Here is a 19,761-nt window from a genome sequence, read left to right as displayed (position 1 = left end):
TATATGTACGCTGATAATTGTGCTCATCGTTTTTACGTCTGTCGTAATAGTCATTCCTATACGGTGTATTGCGATGGGAATTGAAATACTGTCTTCTTTGTACATAGTTGTTTCCTTGCTGTCGTGCGTTACTATTTATTGGATCTGAGACTATACGTGCACGCGGCTGAACATTAAAGTTTGGTTGACCTTGTAGACTGCATTGTTGGTTACGTATGCTAAGCGGTTGACTTTCATGTTGTTGCGGTGAAAAGGTCTATTGTTACCAAAAAATGCGTTTGCTGTTAATTTTACACATACTGATGATTACGATTTTTATCTGTTATTTAAGTTCTCGTGATTCTGGAGTGCCTAATGAAAATTGTCACATTCGGTAAAAATTTGTCTTATCGGGTTTTCATTACATATTCTTAATACTAGGTAGAGCAATAGTTAAAGAGCAGTTTTGATAGATATAAAGGATAGTAGAAGAGAAGGCAGCAGTGCAGAAAACTAAAGATGAAACAGCACTACTACAGCTCGGGGCCCTATGCTCGCTACGGCACATATTCATTAAAGCGTAATGAATCCCCTGAGGTCATTTACGCACTGCAAATAAATTTTGGCTTTTGCGTTACAGGCAATTGCGGTATAAATCCAAAAGCAAATCGCTGAATTCTTGCTAATTCTAATTTCTGCATTATAGGCAATGCTGATAAAAATGCAATACCAAATTGTCGCATCAGGTTCAAAGCTAGCTTCTGCATTACAGGTAATAGCGGTGAATGTACAAAGATAAATTGTCGTATACAGTGTAAATCGTGTACCTGTACGCTGTCAATATTAAATTCTTTACATTTTCTTACAAATACAAATTGCTTATAATCAACGTTCTCGTCACTGAATTTGATAACACGTTCAGGTTTGTGTGTGAATTTGTTTGTCTGTGTCATTTCGTACTTCAAGTTACGTAGCTTTTCAGATTTTAAGTCGCGTGGCTTTTCGGATTTTAAGTCGCGTAGTTGCTGTAAATTGCTCACATTATACACGCTGCGTGACTCTGACAAATGTTCGCAATGTGGCGGATTCTGTGACGTATTGGTGACTGAAATAGTTTTCAACTCTATTACTTTAATACTTTCGTCAATTTGGTTGTTGTGTCGTTCACTTTTATTAACAATTTCCGTATTCACAGTGTGTGAAACTTCCACTGACTCTAAATTAACTTCGTCGCGAATCTGTACTGCGTTTTTAGGGCATTGTTCAGTGACTGCATTAATTTCGTGTATCTGTGTTGCGTTTGCTGAACGTTGTTCAGTGACTGATTTAACTTCGTCTTTATGTAATTCTGTTGTGCTTTCACGTGTACTATTTAATTCTTGTGCAACAGTGCCAACCTTTTCATTACTGTTATTAGCACAAGTCTTAGTATTCACACGTAATTGTTCTTTAATGTCCTGGCATTGCACGGTAACAGCTGTATTCTGTTCACTAACTTGTCTGTTCCGTTCGTTAAGTTTGTCTTGTTTTTCGTTCGTCAGTTTAAAACTTTCATTAATTATTTCGCGAAGTTGTTTGTTCCGTTCTTCAAGTTTTTCATTAAGTTGTTTAAACATTTGTTGCAAAAATGCTATAATTTGAGCTTCAGTAGCATTACCTGCTCTATTCTCTGTACTGTTTGACGGTGTATCTACAATTGTCGCGTTTTGTGTGACCATTTGGTCATTCTGTAATTTACAAAAACGTTGATCAGTCGGATGTACATTGTCAGACACTGTTCTGGAATTAAATAAATCCGTCCTACTTTGAGTATCCTGTTCATTTTCATTAAAAATATTTGTCTGTACGTTACTTGAATTTTCCAAATCGGGTATGTTAAGCTGGGCAGCGCTCATTACAATAGAGCGTCCCGCGTCATCAATTGTCGTCAAATTAACAGACGAGACAATTGGGTTCGTTTGTTCATCATTAATATAAAAGTCATCACTAGTGGTTGTAATGCACTGATTGTCAGTGAACGCAGGATTGTCATCATTACACTGCGTGACACATGTCCTATCGGTAAAGTTGTTTGAGTCGGTAATTTCATTCATAATACCTCGCGATACACTATTCACAGTCTTTCGCGGCATTTTTACAGTAGTCACAAATATTCACAAAACAATAAGCACAATCCAAAAACAACACACAAATACAACAGAGCAACGAATTGCCGTTGACCTGTAGAAAGAGAGTCACAAAATTAGTAAAAGCGTTGCGCCAAATCCTAATTATATCTAAGCAAACAAGAGCAGATATCTGACTGTTTTTCAAAAGACTCTCAACGAAATACGATCCTGGACTGGGTGTCGCCAAGTGTAACCTCCCCACCGTAATTTTTAAAAGGAAAAAAGACATGACAATACTTAATAGAAATGGGAGCCAAGTGTAACCTCCCCTAGCAATTAAATTTAACGACAATAAAAGTGAGAATCGCAATCTGACTTAAGTATAAGTTTTTCATAAAAAAATTAAAGTCCATTCAGTGATAAGAAAATTCAATTAAACCGAAATATCGGTCTTTGGCCCTGTGCAAAACAATCAGAATTAAAGTCTTACCTCAGAATAAATGGATGTCACATTTCTGCTCTTGTTGTTGCCCACCGCTTGGAGGAACTGCATTGCAAATAATAATATTCTCTTTTTTTGTGATTTTAGTGAAATTTTTCTTCAAAAGAAGTGGAATGAAATGGGAAGTGCAACGAAATCTTTAGTTCAATAAAAAATTAAATTTTTGAGAAAATGCTTTTGAAATAAAAATTATTATTGGGGGACTTGTTGGAGAATAATTACAATAAATAAATTTTTACATTATCTAATGATTATATTAATTAATAGTATACCTCATTCACCATCTTGACCAGTGTTGCCGACCGCCTACATCACACAACCGCACTGGGCTGCTACTACTGACCGACCGCTCTGCATGACGACTATTAGCGTACTGCACTGCACGACTACTGCTAGAGTACTGCTCTGCATAGCGACAACTAGACAGAGCTACAGAATCGCAACGACTGACTGACAGACTCCCAACGACTAACTCGACAGACTCGCAACGACTAAACGACAGACTGAGAACCGCTCGCAACACTCGCGCGGTCAAGTGCAAACTCTCTGGTCACAGATGCTACAATGCCTCGCCATCGCTGCTATGTTACATACGTGTTTCACCAGGTTCGTCGTTGAGTACACCAGCGCAGGCGCTCCTGCCTGTGATGCAGGGTCAAGGGTAACCGCAGCCACGGTCTCCGAGCTGATAGTTCGTGCTGCTGTAAACGTCGTCGAACTGTTCGTGCAGATTGTTGTTGTCTTGCAAACGTCCCCATCTGTTGACTCAGGGATCGAGACGTGGCTGCACGATCCGTTACAGCCATGCGGATAAGATGCCTGTCATCTCGGCTGCTAGTGATACGAGGCCATTGGGATCCAGCACGGCGTTCCGTATTACCCTCCTGAACCCACCGATTCCATATTCTGCTAACAGTCATTGGATCTCGACCAACGCGAGCAGCAATGTCGCGATACGGTAAACCGCAATCGCGATACGCTGCAATCCGATCTTTATCAAAGTCGGAAACGTGATGGTACGCATTTCTCCTCCTTACACGGGGCATCACAACAACGTTTCACCAGGCAGCGTCTGTCAACTGCTGTTCGTGTTTGAGAAACCGGTTGGAAACTTCCCTCATGTCAGCACGTTGTAGGTGTCGCCACTGGCGCCAACCTTGTGTGAATGCTCTGAAAAGCTAATCGTTTGCATATCACAGCATCTTCTTCCTGTCGGTTAAATTTCGCGTGTGTAGCACGTCATCTTCGTGGTGTAGCAATTTTAATGGGCAGTAGTGGATAATATGTACAAGAACCAAGTGGTAACATTAAGACCGGAAGACAACGAAGGTAGTGCTCGGGTTAAAACGTGTATAAGGCAGGGAAGTAGTCTTTCTCTCCTACTGTTTAAACTATACAAAAACAAAAAAACAAAAAAAGTGCGGAATTAAAATTCAGGGTGAAAGGATATCGACGATAAGATTCGCTGATGGCATTGCTATCCTCACTGAAAGTGATGAAGAAATACAGAGTCTCTTGAACGGAACACACAGTCTAAGGAGTAAAGAATGTGGACTGAGCGTAAATCGAAAAAAAAAAACAAAAAAAACGAGAGTATTGAGAAGCAGCAGAACTGAGAACAGCGAGAAACTTAACATCAGAATTGGAATCACAAAGTGGGCAAAGATAAGGAATTCTAGTACGTAGGCAGCATAATAACCCAAGAAGGACCCGTGGACATAAAAAGCAGACTAGCACTGGGAAAAAGGGCTTTCCTGGCCAAGAGAAGTCTACTAGTGTCAAACGTTGGCTTCAATTTGAGGATGAAATTTCTGAAAATGTACGTTCGAACCACAGCATTGTATAGAACTGAAATATAGACTATGCAAAATCTAGAACAGAAGAGAATAGAAGACTTCGAGATGAAGTGCTACAGAAGAATGTTGAAAATTAGGTGGACTGATGAAATAATGAATGAGCAGGTCTGTGCATAACCTGTGAGGAAAGGAATGTAAGCATAATGTAACAAGAAGAGGGGACAGGTTGAAACGTCCCCTTTGAAAAATTGTTACATGACTGTGCTTAACCTGACACACAATATTTTTAGCGCAACGCAATCTGACTTTCAAAATTCCCTACAAAAGAATGGCCCTGACTAACATTAAACTATACTTTTCACAAATCACTTACCTCACAAAAATCTTCGCTGCTCAAGCTACTGCAATACAGCGAGTGCCACTACTGCCAGCTAAATAAAAGATTCAAACTACGGAAGGCACTAACTACTGATAGGGATAGTTAGCAAATGAAAGATATTAATAGAGAACAAACAATGTATTTACCTTGATATCATCATATATAAATATAGCAGTTCATGACAAATTTCAAAACTCCGCCATCTCTCTCCCCACATCCACCACTGCTGGCGGCTCACCTCCAACTGCGCAACGCTACGCGCTGTTCACAGCCAGCTGCCTAACACTACAATGGCGAGTATTACAACAATACAAAGCAGACACAGACTGCCCACAGCAGAGCCAGTGATTTTCATATTGAGCGCTACGTAATGTTGCCAATAAGAAAACATAAACAGCCTACTTACATAGAGAAAACATAAACAGCCTACTTACATAGCCCCCATGCTCCCCACAAAAAATTTTACAAATTTTTTTTTTGGGCAGTGGCCAATAATGATTTGATAAATTTTTCATAATTACAATAACAAAGAAGTCAAATGCACACACTTATTGATATTATGTTGGTCAAAAGCTCAAATTTTCTCACAATCTATAAAGACAGTGCTGATCATTCATCACAGTGAAACCGCCGTTTCTTTTCTCAATGTCTGAGCAGTAAAAGACAATCCACACGGAAGTAGTGGATTTCTATGCCGCCTTGAAGAAGTAGTGTTGTCCTTCCAACGGAAAGACAGTGCTGACTCTTGACATGCTGACAGGTAATGGGCCACAATGGAGCAAACCCACAGCAGAGTCATTCGAAGTTTTGAAGAATATTGGTAGGTAGGTCATCACAGAGCAGACCCACAGGAGTCCTGGTAGAGATTGTGGTATTGGTGGGCCACCAGAGGTGCAGACCCACTGCAGTCCTTGTAGAAATAATGGCATGGTGGGTCATCAAAGATGCAGACCCACTGTAGTCTTTGTAGAAATAATGGCATGGTGGATCATCATAGATGGGGACCCACTGTAGTCCTTGTAGAGATGGCCAGCAGCCATCTGTTGCGATTGTGCAGGTGCACATTCACCATCGAAGAGTCTTGCGGAGAATATAGCAAGTCCATAAACCACCACTTGTGCACTCACAAAGTTTTTGGAATTGTCCTTAGAACCAACAATGCTGTTATCCAGTCCCTTGCTGAATTATTAACACACGTGCAAACACTAACAGTCCCTACTTCTCACATATTGTCCATATACTATGACCAACAGAAACGTGTGCAGTGAAATGTAACTTACAAGTTAATAATATCATGAACTGGTGACAATTACAATTTTATAACATAAGAATACAATAACAAAGGTACAAAATACATCATTAAAGAACATAACAATACAGATAACATTTGTAGTACAGGCTTTACAACAGAATAGAAATAAACATATACATCAGTGGAATTATGACATGAGTACATACATAAAAGATCAGAATAACTTTCGAAACATCAACTTCACGCATGAGCATTAAAACAAAACAGAATAAATAATGTCTAAACATCTTTACAAAGAAAATAACATAGTATTTGAAAAATTCTACAACATATCTCTTATCAGATAAACACATAAAGACAGGAAAAACACAAATACACAAGAGTGCACAAACACATACCAGAATAACACAGGAGGAAAGGACAGGGTTTGTTTTCAGTGTAACATTTGGTACTGCAGTCCAACCCAAAACTTCATTCCATAGATCTATCGTCTTATTTCAACATTTGTTTCCACCAAAAAAACCCTATCCCAGCATGCTTTCTGTATTTATATGTTCACATATTTCTTACCTCATTATTTATTTCCAAGAAAATCCTACCTAAACCTGTTGTCCCTAAACCCTACTTTTTTGGTTCATATTCTCTTTCAAAACACTTTTTTTTTTTTTTTTTTTTTTTTGGCCAAACCATTTTCTTACAGCTTCTCAATGCATTTCTTCCAATTCATCACAACTCATTCTCTCATATAGCCTACCCCATCTTAAGCTAACTTAAATCTACTGAGCTCAGATGCTAAACTAAGGGACGAGGCAATGCAGCAGCACAAAACAATTAACACAAGCAGCAATGACAGAAAATACAGATTGGCAAAGCTAGCAGCAGCAAATGTAATAACTTATATCAAAACATGACATAGCTCAAGCAGAAAAAAATATTACACTAAAAATGGCCATGTCTAATACCTATGTCACATCTTAACACTAGAGTGATGCATCACAATTTATTCTACAAAAGAAATTACCAAGTACTTGAAAAGAAAATTATGAATGCAGTTCCTGTGAAGGTAAATGTCGCTTTGTGCTCCCTCACTTTTTTGAAAAAAATTATTATACACTCGATCTGTAGACAGAAAATATTTATATTAGTACATCTATAAAATTTTATTTTAACCAATGCTGCAGTGCAGCTAGAAACTAGATATCAAATGAAATAAGCAACTATGTACAAAGCAAAGCGTAAGAACATCATTCAATAGTCATGTGGCATTTCATAAGTAGTAAAAAAATCTCTCATCTAGAAAGACAGTAGTCATAGTCAGGTGTGTAGACAAACTATTTCTTGTCATTTCATTAGGCATTTCAGTAAATATCAGAAAGTACGATATGTTTCCAAGTAATTAGCGTGTCGGATTTGCGATGCTTTCTCTAAAGGAATGACAATGGCCAGGATGATGGCCTCCCTTTTTTTTTTTTTTTTCCTTCCTGTGCTCTGAAAGGCACGCGCCAATGGCCCTCTCTCCAGGCGTCCGACACAGCTGGGTGCCCACGACGCATTATGTGCAGGTGGTCACTTAACTTTCTTACGGAAATATTTACGACAGCAGTTTCCGCTACAGTGACAGTCTCACATAAAAATATTTCACAGGTCAAGAATTAGCGTTGCAAATCTGTAGAAAGAAAATCCTATAAATATAAGTGTCCAAATAAAATATTCGTCAGCATTGTGATACAGTCACGCATTTACGCACATTTCATAACTCTTAAAGTACGATTCTTGGTTTCCAACATACTTCTTATTCCTCATATATGGTAGCAACATCTTATTGATCATAAACATATCTCAACAGCATAGTACACATCGTCGTCGTAATAATAACATCATAACACCTCAGTCAAATCTCAAAATCGTCGTAGCTTCCTCCAATAATTTCAAAACCTAAAAAAAATTCTCTGCTCATTTCAATAGTGTCATCTACCTCAAACGTACTTTAAAATCATGCTCCCTTACCAAATACATCATTCAAAGCTCTCATAGTATCACAATGATTCCGAAAAAATATGAACAGTTTACAAAGTACAGACAAAATACAGTTTCATAAGTGTGAAGTTACCCAATTTGTATTGCGTAAACATGTGTCACTGATGCAGTAAAAAAATGTTTATCTCTCAGTTAAATGATCAGATAGCTGTGTAATTTGTGTGTTAGAGAAATATGGTACCGATGTGTAAAGTTGTATAAGCAAATACCATATTAGCTAGGGTTCCTTGTGGTTGCCACACACATGGTACACAAAGTAAGCGTGTACCCCCTGAGGATTAATGTAATTATACCCTCAGGTGTTACAGATTACAGCACTGGAATGAAATGTATCACAGAAAACTTTCTTTGTAATTCAAAAATCTTTAAAATTAAATGTTTTAAGTACAAAATTAATCACTCAAATACGTGTACTGTAGCGCTAAATGTGCGTCTTGTTGCAACATAATCTGTGTGGAAGTGTCGTAGTTATCGTCCTCCGAAAGCTAAGTTCTGCAGAAGTCAATGTACTTACCTCATAATACACAAAAGTGAAATGCTTTGCGTATAAATGTCTTAGTTATTACGCTTATTGCCGTGATGAAGAAAGTACTGTACTGTAACGTATTGTTGTGCTACGGAAAAGGCAGTCTCATTGTAGCTATACTACAAAAGTTACTACTAAAACCTGTTTTACTTTCCAGAATAAAACAGAAAACTGTGCAGATATAAAACAGAAACACTGCAAAAGCAACATTGTAAATTTTCACTCATTAGTAGCGTCGTGATAAAACCGTGTAGTTGTCACATAAACTAACCACTGTGTCGTCTGGTATCTCACAGAAAGTACTTTAAACCCAGAATGTATTTTCAAGTAAACCAAAATGTTGCATTAAAATCTCATTAGCAGTACTGGTAAATGTTCTAAGTATGTGAGCCTTATAGTCGTTACGTAATCGTGCAACTAACAAGCAAGAATGTACAAATACAACACTGTGTCGTCTGTTCACTACAACAATGCATTCGTAATTTCTGTTTAAAAATGTTCCCTAGGTTCTAGACTGGATATTTAACTTCAAACATAGTTGTATGTTAACAGTTTCTTAAGTCTGACACAGCATACTAGTAATGTAAAGTGAAAAGTTATATGACAAAGACAAAGTTAAAAAGCAGATTATCTTTCAATAAACGGTTTTACATGTGAAATGTGGTGTAAACCTTTACTCTTCCTACTGCACAGAGTTTCAACTTCAAAGCAATTATCATGTTGTATACATCGGTAAAGAATGCTAAAATTTTTCTCAAGGCTAGCGTCTTATGTTATTTTCCTCGGAGCGAGCGGGCGCACGCGGCTGCCTGCTGTGCGAGTCATTGTCTGTCTCTTTGTTGGCGCGCGTCGTTATTGGGATTAGGAGACCTAACTTCTACAAATTCGCCTTGCCGAGAGGGCCCAGCTCTGTTAGAATCCCGCCAGTTCTGATAAAATTCACGTCTGTCGTTACGATCACATCGTCTGTCGTCATGTCGGTAGTTCCTGTAGTTTCTTTCTTGTCGGTTAAGTGGCGGAGAATTTCTCCCTGAATCGTAACTGCGCGCTGGACTGTTGCGTCTAAAGTTATTCTGTCTCCCGTAATAATAATTATTTTCGTTCCCATATTGTCTGTTTCTCTGATTGTCTCTGTGATAGTCACTACCGCGGAGAGGTGATCTTTCCCTGTAATTATTACTACTCTGCCAACGGTTGTCGTACGGGTGGTGTCTATTTTCGTCACGATTTGCGTTGTAAGAATAGACCTGTCGTGTCCAGTTATTGTTTCTGTCGTCACGGAATTGTGACGGAAGTGACCTGTAGTGATTGTTTTCCTGTTTTCGCATCCCGCGACTGTCTGTGTCAATTTCCAGGTCTTGTAACAGTCCCTGAAAAGCCTCAATGTCTTCTTTGCAACGTCCTGCCAAAATAATATGTCGTAAATGTTCAGGCAATTTGAGTAAGCAAATGCGGATGAGTTCTGAGGGGCTGTATGGGTTTGAAAGATACTGATTCTTATGCAACATGTCTTCAAAATATTTCACAAGACTGGAAAATTCAGATTGTTCGAAATGTTTCATCATTATAATGCCATGTTTTACTCGGTCTTGTGTGGCTTGAGACCAATATGCTGAGAGGAAATTCTCCTTCACTGTGGCAACCGTGAATTACCGATCGCATTCTTACAGCTGGTTCATTCTCCAAGTAGCCACACATAAATTCTAATCTGTGTTCTAACGACCAGTTGGGAGGAAAACAATGAGAGAATTGATGGAGCAATGCTTGTGGATGAATGTCGTTGCCAGAATTCTTAAATGTTTTGAATTTACGTGTAGTAATGAACAGCTTATAGTCAAAATCGTCATGTCGGCGAGTCGCATGTCGGTCATTGTTACTTCGTTTCGGCGGTTCCATCTCAAAATCCAATGCGCCTTGCCAATTTCTTTCATAATTTCCGAAGTGTCCTGTGTTATTATTTTGTGGTTGTTCCGTATTTCTATGTCCCTCTTCCCGTATTGGAGCGCGAGTGTCCTCTGAAATACGTAATTCTTGTATTACCTGCGTCAACTGATCTTGTACTTCCCGGATTTCTCTTTTGTACTGTGTATTGATTTGATTTTGATTTTGTTTGAATTTTCTTATTTGTTCATACTCTTCTGTGTCAGTGAAGGCTACGGGTCTTGTGTCATTCAGATCATCATCTACCTTTGTAGATAAGTTAGTGACCTGGTCCGAAAGTTCGGCTACTTTCTCCGATAGTGTACTTATTTCCTCCATGTGTCTTTCTGAACCAATTTTCAGGGTATCTACTGTGTCCTTTAAGTTTTCCTGAGTTCTTGCAAGTTGCGTAACCGAATCGGTAGATGCAACTGAGTCAATTTTAGCTTGCAAGGTCTCATGATTTTCATGAACAATAGTTTGCAGTTCTTTTATGGCTGCTTCGTGATTCTGTAATACATTTTCATGACGCGAAAAAATAGGTTGGAAATGCTCACAAATTTGTGTTTTTACGTCATTATAGACCTTTTGACATTTCGATTCGATGTTATGTAACTCAGTGGTTAAATCTTCACGTGTTTGTTCAAGTGTAGTGTCTAACTTTTGAAGATTTTGTTCCATTGTGTCTAACTTTTTGAGATTTTGTTCCACTGTGTCTAACTTTTTAAGATTTTGTCCCATTTGTCTCTGATTTTGTTCCATTTGTTGCATTAATTGCAATAATAATGTATTAGTGTCTGGAATCTGTTTCTCTACGCTTTTCGGCAGTGCATTTGCACCGGCAACATTCACATTTTGACAAGCAGAAAATGCGTCTTGACTTATTTGAGAAAACGGTGATAACCCAAAACCTGAATCTACAGTATTTGCGAAATTGTGTCCTGTCATTTCGGATTCCTGAGGCGAGCTGTTGCCGACCGATCGATCGATAATGCTTCCCTGTTCACTACCTGTTTCACTGTCTACACCATTGTTTGCAGGCCGCTCCATTTCCCTATGCACAATTACCAAATTACTACTTTGAACATCAGTTAATTCATTACTCGGTGGCGCTAACACACTACTTTCATTTTCACTGTCATTTCTCAGTTTACTTTGGAGCCTAGTATTACGTTTTTCACACGCCATTATTGTCACAATATTTCACACGACAACACAGAAAAGCACAATTTGAAGAGCAAAATAAGAGAACACATTAACATAACACTGAAAATAATATCTAGTTAATTGCAGCTGCGAAATACTTGGTGCAAATCTACATGCATGCCACAACTGTTTTACTGTACAACAATGAAAGACTGCAACTACAAAGGAGATTTTCTCTACAATTACGCGCTAGCAATAAACAAAGGCTACACTAATTACACAAACTACAAGAAAAAAATCAGAAGATTCCAGTGAGGTATCCTCGGCTAAGGGTCGACATATGAAACGTCCCCTTTGAAAAATTGTTACATGACTGTGCTTAACCTGACACACAATATTTTTAGCGCAACGCAATCTGACTTTCAAAATTCCCTACAAAAGAATGGTCCTGACTAACATTAAACTATACTTTTCACAAATCACTTACCTCACAAAAATCTTCGCTGCTCAAGCTACTGCAATACAGCGAGTGCCACTACTGCCAGCTAAATAAAAGATTCAAACTACGGAAGGCACTAACTACTGATAGGGATAGTTAGCAAATGAAAGATATTAATAGAGAACAAACAATGTATTTACCTTGATATCATCATATATAAATATAGCAGTTCATGACAAATTTCAAAACTCCGCCATCTCTCTCCCCACATCCACCACTGCTGGCGGCTCACCTCCAACTGCGCAACGCTACGCGCTGTTCACAGCCAGCTGCCTAACACTACAATGGCGAGTATTACAACAATACAAAGCAGACACAGACTGCCCACAGCAGAGCCAGTGATTTTCATATTGAGCGCTACGTAACGTTGCCAATAAGAAAACATAAACAGCCTACTTACATAGAGAAAACATAAACAGCCTACTTACAAGGTTTGCAGGACATGTGTTAAGACATCGGAGAGTAATCTCCATCGTACTGGAGGCAGCTGTAGAGGGCAAAAAGTGTAGACGAAGGCAAACATTGGAATATGTCCAGCAGATGATTGAAGAAGCAGGTTGCAAGTGCTACTCTGAGATGAAATGGTTGGCACAGGGGAGGAATCCGTAGTGAGCTGCTCAAATCAAAGACTGATGACTCAAAAAGAACCCTTGTAAGACGTCGTGGTCTCCTGACCTTCATTGCTTACATACTCCGCCCTCACACTCATATTCCACACATCAAGACGCTTCCTTGGAACCCAAACTCGATAAGATAAAGCCAATGTTGTATGAATTCATGTAAACGACATGCAAATAACTAGTAAATCGCAAGTGCGCACCGACATTGAAATACTCGAGACTGGCGTACACACATACATTCAAAACACGACGGTCGCAGGGACTTTTAGTTCGGGAGAGGCAAACCGCACAGTGGGGGGCCAGTCTCTTCAGAGGACGAGTCAACCTATCTACGTCGGACAGCGACCGCCCGTAGAGCAGACGGCGTTTGCCCGAGTGAAAGGGAGAACGACCCTGTGTTCGGCTTAAAAGCAAATTCCGCTACATTGTGTGGGAGCGGCCAGCATACGCATTCTTTACACATAGCACACAGTTTCAGAGGTTTTCAACAGGGAGACAGCAAACGCCAAACGCCGATGCTACAGATTTACGAATTGGTCGCCTTAAACGAAACGTCATTCTCGCATTTTAGAAGAGCAGTGCTGATTGGCAGACGATATTCCTGACGCCTTGAGCTGAAGGAGTAATGGAAGAGACCAAAAGATATACCCCTTCACGTCTGGTGTGCAGAGGGGCCGTTCCGTTGTCGCTCTTGGAGCGAGAACACGTAACGCGAGCGTGCGCGCTCGTACATGTACTCAAAGAGCGAGGAACAAGTCTCTCCTCAGTACTTCACTGGGAGAGCACCTCTGTCGAGAGAGAATCAAAGTGCGACTCTACATTGACTCCTTGCGATTAAGCGTTGTTCACTATGTTGGCAGCCACACTTATTGTGTGGTGTGATCATACAGAGATACAGTTAAACGCCTGCGAGCGAATTTTTGAGTGCCATCGCGGTCAACTGGTTATCTAGTTAGACTAGGGGCGAATAGGAATCCTCGACTTCATCAAGGCGTAGGGAGAGTTTGATTGGCGAAGGTCAATGCAGATAGAACAAAAGTCATCTTATTTGTCAGCAGCGAGCGGCGCAGACAGCAGTCATCACAGCTTACGGTATTGTGCGCTACAGCTATTGTGAGCCCCATATTTCCTCCACAACAGTACCCTTCACTGCATTTCACATGCGGCAGCCTCGACCGTAGCTAGCAACATTCTAACGGATAATTATTCAAGTTGAGTAGGCGCGCCTCACAGCCATTCTGCCAAGTCAATAACAATCCTAAACTTTGTATAGAAATTTCATTAGCGAATCCTATCCTTCACATTCCGAAAAGAACCAGGATATAACTTGTTCAATTCATAACTAAAAGTGCTATTGTGATTTTTCAGAATTTTTGCAAAATAAATAATAATTTTCGTTACTTTCATGTATATCTTACACTAACTAGCACTACTCCAGTACCCAAGTATCCCACTAGTTACGAAAGTAATTTTGTGAATTTTTGCGTTATTTCCTTACAGCTGATGACTCCAGAAGATATTTACTGCTGAAAGTTTTTCAGGCATTTCTCTTTAGAACGTTAGGAGCGTCTGTCTGACTTCTGTAGTAGTGTGGGGGTGGAAATCGCATCTTGCAGGAGCGACAGGGTAAAGGGTACATCTCAGATTAATCCGTTGCGCAGAATGACAGAATAGCACCCACCCGCTCACAGGTTGTGTTAAAGTGTTGTTTCTTGGTCATAAAAAATGGAAAAGTGTTTGTCGGTTTAATTAATTTGGCGCCAGAGAAATCTTCCTCTACCGATTTAAATACTCCTGATAGGAAAAAGCGACATTAGGGAAAAATATTTGTTTTGGTGTCCCCTACAACCTCCCAGAGTTTGTCAGTTTAAATACTTTTCACCCTGTATAACCAAGCGGAACTTACATCTACATCTACATCTACATGATTACTCTGCAATTCACATTTAAGTGCTTGGCAGAGGGTTCATTGAACCACAATCAATCTCTCTACCATTCCACTCCCGAACAACGCGCGGGAAAAACGAACACCTAAGCCTTTCTGTTCGAGCTCTGATTTCTCTTATTTTATTTTGATGATCATACCTACCTATGTAGGTTGGGCTCAACAAAATATTTTCGCATTCAGAAAAGAAAGTTCGTGACTGAAATTTCGTAAATAGATCCCGCCGCGACGAAAAACGTCTCTGCTTTAATGACTTCCACCCCAACTAGCGTATCATATCTGCCACACTCTCTCCCCTATTACGTGATAATACAAAACGAGCTGCCCTTTTTTGCACCCTTTCGATGTCCTCCATCATTCCCACCTGGTAAGGATCCCACACTGCGCAGCAATATTCTAACAGAGGACGAAAGAGTGTAGTGTAAGCTGTCTCTTTAGTGGACTTGTTGCATCTTCTAAGTGTCCTGCCAATGCTTTTGGAACTCATGTGGATCACCTCACACTTTTCATTATTTAGCGTCAACCGCCACGTGCCACACCATACATCAATCTTTTCTAAATCGCTTTGCAACTGATACTGGTCTTCGGATGACCTTACTAGACGGTATATTACAGCATCATCTGCGAACAACCTAAGAGAACTGCTCAGATTGTCACCCAGGTCATTTATATAGATCAGGAACAGCAGAGGTCCCAGGACGCTTCCCTGGGGAACACCTGATATCACTTCAGTTTTACTCAATGATTTGCCGTCTATTACTACGAACTGCGACCTTCCTGACAGGAAATCACGAATCCAGTCGCACAACTGAGACGATACCCCATACGCCCGCAGCTTGATTAGAAGTCGCTTGTGAGGAACGGTGTCGAAAGCTTTCCGGAAATCTAAAAATACGGAATCAACTTGAGATCCCCTGTCGATAGCGGCCATTACTTCGTGCGAATAAAGAGCTAGCTGCGTTGCACAAGAACGATGTTTTCTGAAACCGTTCTGATTACGTATCAATAGATCGTTCCCTTTGAGGTGATTCATAATGTTTGAATATATGCTCCAAAACCTTACTGCAAACCGACGTCAACGATATAGGTCTGTAGTTTGATGGATTACTCCTACTACCCTTCTTAAACACTGGTGCGACCTGCGCAATTTTCCAATCTGTAGGTACAGATCTATCGGTGAGCGAGCGGTTGTATATGATTGCTAAGTAGGGAGCTATTGTATCAGCGTAATCTGAAAGGAACCTAATCGGTATACAATCTGGACCTGAAGACTTGCTCGTATCAAGCGATTTGTTTCGCAACCTCTAAGGTATCTACTTCTAAGAAACTCACGCTAGCAGCTGTTCGTGTTTCAAATTCTGAAACATTCCATTCGTCTTCCCTGGTGAAGGAATTTCGGAAAACTGCGTTCATTAACTCCGCTTTAGCGGCACAGTCGTCGGTAACAGTTCCATCGGCACTGCGCAGGGAATGTATTGACTGCGTCTTGCCACTTGTGTACTTTACATACGACCAGAATTTCTTCGGATTTTCTACCAAATTTCGAGACAGTGTTTCGTTGTGGGACCTATTAAAGGCATCTCGCATTGAAGTCCGTGTCAAATTTCGCGCGTCTGTAAATTTTAGCCAATCTTCAGGATTTCGCGTTCTTCTGAACTTCGCATGCTTTTTCCGTTGCCTCTGCAACAGCGTTCGGACCTGTTTTGTGTACCGTGGGGGATCAGTTCCATCTCTTACCAATTTATAAGGTATGAATCTCTCAATTGCTGTTGCTACTATATCTTCGAATTTGAGCCACATCTCGTCTACATTTGCATAGTCAGTTCGGAAGGAATGGAGATTGTCTCTTAGGAAGGCTTCTAGTGACACTTTATCCGCTTTTTTTTCAAATAAAATTATTTTGCGTTTGTTTCTGGTGGATTTGGAAGAAACGGTATTGAGCCTAGCCACAACGACCTTGTGATCACTAATCCCTGTATCAGTCATGATGCTCTCTATCAGCTCTGGATTGTTTGTGGCTAAGAGGTCAAGTGTGTTTTCGCAACCATTTACTTTGTGGACACACCTGGTAATAGATATGGCTGACCCATGCCAGGATACGATATTTCGGGATTTGCTAGGAAGTAGTCTTAAAAAAGGAAATTTTTCCACGTGATCCATTGTTTAGCCAGTTTTAATTGATAAACGGGTAGCATTAGTTACAATAAGTTACATTATCTCCTTCATGTGCTGTCCTTTCAAATTGACAGTTATAGTTGCCTATGCATTGTATTTGTGATTTGTTGGAATACTTATGATGTGTAGTGCCGTAATCAGCCGATGCTGAGCACACAGAACACTATCATTGGTAATAGCCTGTAACCTCCCCCTCACTTATCGACCTTAATGACAGTGAAAAATTAAACCGTGTGTACCTAATGGAAATTTGGGAAAAGCAATCGTCACCGAAGTTTATCTGTCGGTAAAGAGGGAGGAAAGGGTTACATCTAAATGAAAGGAAAAATGCAAATGAAACTGGTGGAAATTAATTTTGAAAAGGGGTAAAGTTAATAAATAAAGTAAATGTGCGGCCGTCACATTAACAATTAACTAGCGGTAATTAGATATTTGAGATTTGGGGGAAATTACGGTCCTAAGGACAATTACTATAGTAACTGAAAAAGGAAGGTTATTACACATATAATTAGCACTAGAAGCGTGGCAACTGAAGGTTGACACGTGCAGTGTGAAAACTGAAAGTTTGTCAGAAGTAATAAATTTCGCTACACTCTGACTTAATTTAGCAAAAAGTTAATAAAACCGGAAAATCGAAAGTTAATTTAGTGACTGAAGTTAATAGTGAGCTTTCTTTCTGAAGCACATCGAAATTCAGTAAAATACGGTTAGTCTTGGACTACCTCAACAATCATTTCAAAAGCTACTTGAATCTACGCAATTTAGAAATAAGAGATTTAACTTTGAACTTGCGAATTAAATGATTCTGAACAATTAACAATAGTAAAATTTAGTACGTACCAAGCTGAGCTGCAGTCACAGGTAAGCTGAAATACGGTAACAAAACTCGCACTCTTAATTTGTGCTTGTGTAATCTAAATATTGTACCCTGCTATGAACACTTTAACTGAACTTTGAAATTAAAGCAGTGAAATCGAATGATGCTGGCGTTTGAATTTCAACGACACTCGGGTTCATTCCGGAAAAGGAAGGGACCCTGCTTAGTAATGCAATTGGGACAATGAGCAACAAAGGTTCATGCTACGTTGCTGTCATTTAGTTATGAAAATGGAACAGTTTGAAAAGCTGAGGTCTGCCATGCAGTTCTAAAACTTTACGTGCTTCCAGTCTTCCTTGTTGGTTGATTGAAGGTTTGAAGTCGTCGATCGAGGCGGTGGCGACAGTCACTCATTGTCGGCCGTCGCTGTTGCAGAAGGTGGATGTTGGCGCGCCTTCTTCTCGACACGGTCACCAGGCGAAACGGGCTCTCGATGTGCGCCAGCTAATGCTTCCCGTCCGCGACACCGTGCCAGAAACTATCATAGCAAGTCGAGCGCAATTACATGCTGCCCAACCCCGAAAGCGCGGCAACTCGCGGGAGCGTCACACGACACACCTGCTCCACCGCCCTACCCCAGCCAGACTCTCCCTGCTCTGCCCGCGCTCCACGCGGCAGAGTTAACACTACCAAAGATCCTAAACACTTTCGTTCTTCACACGACCTATCGATGTATTCGTTCGATAGCATAGTTTTCCCTAGGCAAGACCCAGCGTAAAATACAAATAATATAGACAATACAAGCCAATTGTACATCGACATATATATATATATATATATATATATATATATATATATATATATAAACAATTATATACAATATATATAGACACAGAAATGTCATATCTTGAGGTAACAAAACAAGGAAAAAAATTATAGTACAATAGATGGAAATGGGAGGATATGCATTTCCGGCATTACAAGCCCTTTTGGGGGAATGCTTCATCAACTGTTTGTCGGGTCACTTCTCACACCTAGTGCATCAATTTGTGTCCTTATATATGTTTTGCGTTATCTAATTATTGAGTGTAAGGGGTACCTGGGTTTTGAGTTTCCGTGTAACATAAAAGCGCAAATCATAACGAGGGGAAAAGCCAAGACAACGGCAGAATATAATCAGACTGTTAGTCGGGAGAACATGGGTGATAGTATGGAAAGCTCTACCGATGAGCGTGACGAACGCGAGTTGCAACTCCCTGAAACTGCGTCTCACGGCTGGTTTAGTCCGCTGAATAGCAAGGACGTTGATTGAGGCAGTGATAGTGAGGGCTCGGGGGACGCAGGGAGTACAGGATTAATCCATAAGTATGGAAGATCCAGCCTAAGAAGCCAGAGTGTGTTAGGACGAAACGCGGGTCCGCAGCTCGTGGTCGTGGGGTAGCGTTCCCGCTTCCCACGCCCGGGTTCCCGGGTTCGATTCCCGGAGGGGTCAGGGATTTTCTCTGCCTCGTGATGACTGGGTGTTGTGTGATGTCCTTAGGTTAGTTAGGTATAAGTAGTTCTAAGTTCTAGGGGACTGATGACCATAGATGTTAAGTCCCGTAGTGCTCAGAGGCATCTGAATGATTTTGACAAAACGGTGTCCGACCATTACCAAACGATTCATTCACAAGTGATCCGACGGGGGCGGGCAGACGGTACTTGTCTAGATATCGAAGGGTTCCTCAGAACGGAGGAGAAAAGTCGCATTTTCAGCCACAAAAGGACGAGGATCAAAATGCGGCTACTCTCAAAAACACTACGGACCTGTTGCAACAGATGCAAACGGTGAACTCGGAGCAGAGCGCAGCCCTTAATGCCGAAATTAAAAAGGCGAATTCGGAGCTGAAAGAGCACAGCGCCAACCTTAATGCCGAAATTAAAAATGCGAATGCGGAACTGAACTACAGGCTGACAGAAGTTCATAGGGAAGGAGGTAAAGAACCTCGGCGTGAAAATAGAGAAAGAGATTGCCATCCTCAAACGAACGGCAAACGAACTTCCTACAGAAGTGAAAAAGT

Source organism: Schistocerca americana, chromosome 11 (genome assembly GCF_021461395.2).
Source record: "Schistocerca americana isolate TAMUIC-IGC-003095 chromosome 11, iqSchAmer2.1, whole genome shotgun sequence".
In the NCBI taxonomy this organism is placed as follows: domain Eukaryota; kingdom Metazoa; phylum Arthropoda; class Insecta; order Orthoptera; family Acrididae; genus Schistocerca; species Schistocerca americana.
The sequence above is the reverse complement of the archived record's forward strand: the minus strand, read 5'-3'. Positions refer to the sequence as shown.